Source organism: Saccopteryx leptura, chromosome 7 (genome assembly GCF_036850995.1).
Source record: "Saccopteryx leptura isolate mSacLep1 chromosome 7, mSacLep1_pri_phased_curated, whole genome shotgun sequence".
NCBI lineage: Eukaryota > Metazoa > Chordata > Mammalia > Chiroptera > Emballonuridae > Saccopteryx > Saccopteryx leptura.
Genome location: NC_089509.1, coordinates 64,611,748 through 64,615,713, shown reverse-complemented (window position 1 = coordinate 64,615,713; position 3,966 = coordinate 64,611,748).

Genomic DNA, 3,966 nt, shown 5'->3' with positions numbered 1-3,966 from the left:
CTGTGGCTTGGTTCTTTTTAGCCATTCTTGTGAGGAACATAAGGTGCCCACTCTGTTATTACATACACCTAATTTACTTCTGAAAGTCAAAGATTAAGAAAACCTGTGGCCTAAGCAAAAATGTACAAATATATATGGGATGTCTCACTTCCTTATTTTCTCTAGGCAAATGCAGTGTTTCTTTTTCTTTAACATAACCATTTGTCAACGAATTAGTACTGAAGTTGACAAAACAAAACTTTCCGGTGTACTCAGGTTACAAGAAAATGTTTCAAACAAGCAGTGAATGATTAAAAGGTGGAGAAATGTGTCATGAGCACATTTTAATTTTGCCATTTGTGTTTTCATATGCCCTCCCCTGACACCTCGAGTCTGCCCTCTGTCAGCTCCAGCTGGTAGTGCTGCCTTTCTAGGTGCAAGTCTCAGGCCTCAGAAGAGAGCTCAGAGTAACTAGGTTTTGACAATCTCGAATATTAATCCAGCAGGAAATAGGTAATAAATACTTCCTGTCTAGAAAGACAAAATCATTCCTAAGTGAAACCCTTTGACAATAACACTACATAATAAAGGAAAATCAAGTGTGTGTAATTTAACTAATTTATGTACTTTTTGGTGAAATCAAGGACCACAAAGAATGTCAACAGATTAGGTGTAGATAGGAGCTTGTGGGTCATTAAGATCAGACTCCTGCCCTGGCCGGTTGGCTCAGCGGTAGAGCGTCGGCCTAGCGTGCGGAGGACCCGGGTTCGATTCCCGGCCAGGGCACACAGGAGAAGCGCCCATTTGCTTCTCCACCCCTCCGCCGCGCTTTCCTCTGTCTCTCTCTTCCCCTCCCGCAGCCAAGGCTCCATTGGAGCAAAGTTAGCCCGGGCGCTGGGGATGGCTCTGTGGCCTCTGCCTCAGGCGCTAGAGTGGCTCTGGTCGCAACATGGCGACGCCCAGGATGGGCAGAGCATCGCCCCCTGGTGGGCAGAGCGTCGCCCCTGGTGGGCGTGCCGGGTGGATCCTGGTTGGGTGCATGCGGGAGTCTGTCTAACTGTCTCTCCCTGTTTCCAGCTTCAGAAAAAAAAAAAATGAAGAAAAAAAAATTAAAAAGAAAAAAAAAAAAGATCAGACTCCTTATGAATGCTCTGGAATATAGAGAGGCATAATGAACTCTCTTTAAGAGATGGCATTAGACCAGCGGTTCTCAACCTGTGGGTCGTGACCCCAGCGGGGGTCGAACGACCAAAACACAAGGGTCGCCTAAAGCCATCGGAAAATACATATTTATTATACAATACATTTTTAAATAAAATATGTATTTCTGATGGCTTTAGGTGACCCCTGAGTTTTGGTTGTTCCACCCCCGCCGGGGTCGCGACCCACAGATTGAGAACCACTGCATTAGACTCTTCTGCATAGTAGATAGTAGAATGCTAACTGTAAAGAGAAAGTTGGGAGGGGCGGGGGGAGATTTTAATAAGGAAATAAAGGATGATGTCCAAGTGGGAAAAGGATAAAATAAGATCTGAGTATAAGGTACCCAGAAGTTATATTCTTCCTGCCTTCTGGCTCCAGAAGAAATGTAATCTGCCTTCTGGTTGACCCTGCTTCTGGCTCCAGAAGAAATGTAATCTTAAAGACACTGTTCATATATAACCTCTGTCAGACTCCAGATTTTCTAAGAGTGTTTAGTTAAGACTCTTAACCAATCTAACTGGTCATACCTGTTAACCATGTTAGGTGAGTTCCCCAAAAAGGTCGAACGGGCAACTATACCTGTCCGATACATCAGTGGCAAAAATGATGTTGTGTGGGGTTTATGACAAGTTTCAGTGAAAAAAATCACAATTTAGACTCCCAGGATTCTGGTCATGCCATCCATAATAGAGAAGTAAATGCCTTTCAACACCAGACGGTGTGCTACTGGGCCCAGGTAGAAATGTTTCACCTGATAATGGAATGCTCAGTAGCTATGTAGCCAAAACTATTGTTTGTGAGCTGGGTTCTCTCAGTCCCATCAAGCCATGAGGTGTGGTAGAGTCATGTAGCAATCTGTAGTAAGATGGAGGATACATTTGTGATGAAACACAAATATGGCCAAAGAGCACTTCCTCCAACAGCATGTCCTCTTCTTTCGGCAGGCTGCATCCAATGACTGGTCAGAAACACCTGACCATCTTGCTTCAATTTAGGACAATTTTGAAGAGTTTCCCATGGGGTCAGCAGAGAACATGGTTGAAATGATATGGAAACCCCAATCCTCTGCCAAATCCCAATCTCTTCCCACAGGTGGTGATTCCCAAAGCATTCCTTAATAACCCTCCTGCCCACAGTCTCCCTGGGATGCCCAACCTAGATGATGGAGGAATGTATAGTTTAGTGCCAAAAGAGGTTAATAGAAAAATCAGATAAATTATGTAATTTATAAATTATACAAAATACTCTGGTTTCTCTTTTGATCATATATCTGTTGCCTTTTATTAAACTTACTAGAGGAAAGACTGAATTTGTAGCCAGTTTTTCCTTTGCAGGTCTCTGTGGGTGGCGTGTGTATGGGCTCCAGAATAGTTGAATTTTGAAAAGTTTCCTCTTGACATATAAAAGGATATGTAGGAAATAAAATAGAAATAATCCTAATTGGAATGCTAAAACCACTATGATTAAGGCTAATACTGGAATTCTGAAGAGGAATGGCCCTTCAAAACTGTCCCAAAGAATAGTTAAAAATTCTGAGAGTCCATTTTGTAACATGAATTCCAAAAAGTATAAACTCCAAACCTGAAACCTTCTGAATACTAGAACTAAGCAGCCATTCTTAGTAGATGGGGAAAAAATGAATTTATTTTGATGCATTAAAGTATAGCTTTACCTGAAAAATTGTAAATTGGTGGATATTATTGAAGATATTGTCCTCTCTAAAGATTTTACTAGCTTGACAACATATTCAAAATTATTCAGAAATAGGCGAGCATGATGGCTTTCTGCCACAAAGCTGAAATCAAAAAAGGAAGTTTTGGCCTGACCTGTGGTGGCGCAGTGGATAAAGCATCGACCTGGAATGCTGAGGTTGCCGGTTCAAAACCCTGGGCTTGCCTGGTCAAGGCACATATGGGAGTTGATGCTTCCTGCTCCTTCCCCTGTTCTCTCTCTCCCCCCCTCCTCTCCCCCCAATAAAAATGGATAAATAAAATCTTTTAAAAAAAAGGAAGTTTTGGCTTGTTGGAAAAAAGGCAGCAATAAACCAAATTTTGCATTTATTATATTTAAATTACCATTACCTGATTGTTGCATTTCACTTTGTAATTTGCTTTTAGGCCAGAACTTATCAAAAGGACCATCTATAGAGAACATGTGCAGTGAAGATCTGGCAGCTGCTCCACAGTCGGTCTGAACATCCAAGATCAAAGTCAACTGAATCAAATATATATTTCTTTGCCTATCTGTTTGTTCAGTCTGGGGGTAGAGTGGGATGTCATGGATAAAAGACCGAAAGACGATAGTTTTCTTTCCTTTACTAATCAGAGTGAGTGGATGACTGCAAAGTGTATACTGCATTTTGTGCTAGTAGATATAACTAAAGTTTGGAAAAGATTCACCTACACCTCAGAAAGAAAGTGGCAAAAGACAGAGGCAAACAAGGAAATGTGTGGGCTTAAATATGTCTTCGTTAGACATTTTTATATAAGATAAAAATATTAGAGTTCATTTAGGTGGTAGATTAAGAATTAGATGGTAGGTTAAATGCTGGGTTCTCTTACAAATACTTGCATTCCTGTTCTTGAGCATGTCTTCATTGTGCTGCAATCTCCTTTGTGGCCACAAGGGTGTGTTACTGCATGGTATTTATTGATTCGAAATTCAGAAATTGATAGGAGCACCCATCCGTGCCTCATTGCTTGTTTTGTCTTCTATTTCTAATTAATAAAGGTAGGTTTTAATGGCAAAAGAAAGCAGAATAAAGATTTAGTATTTTGTTTATAC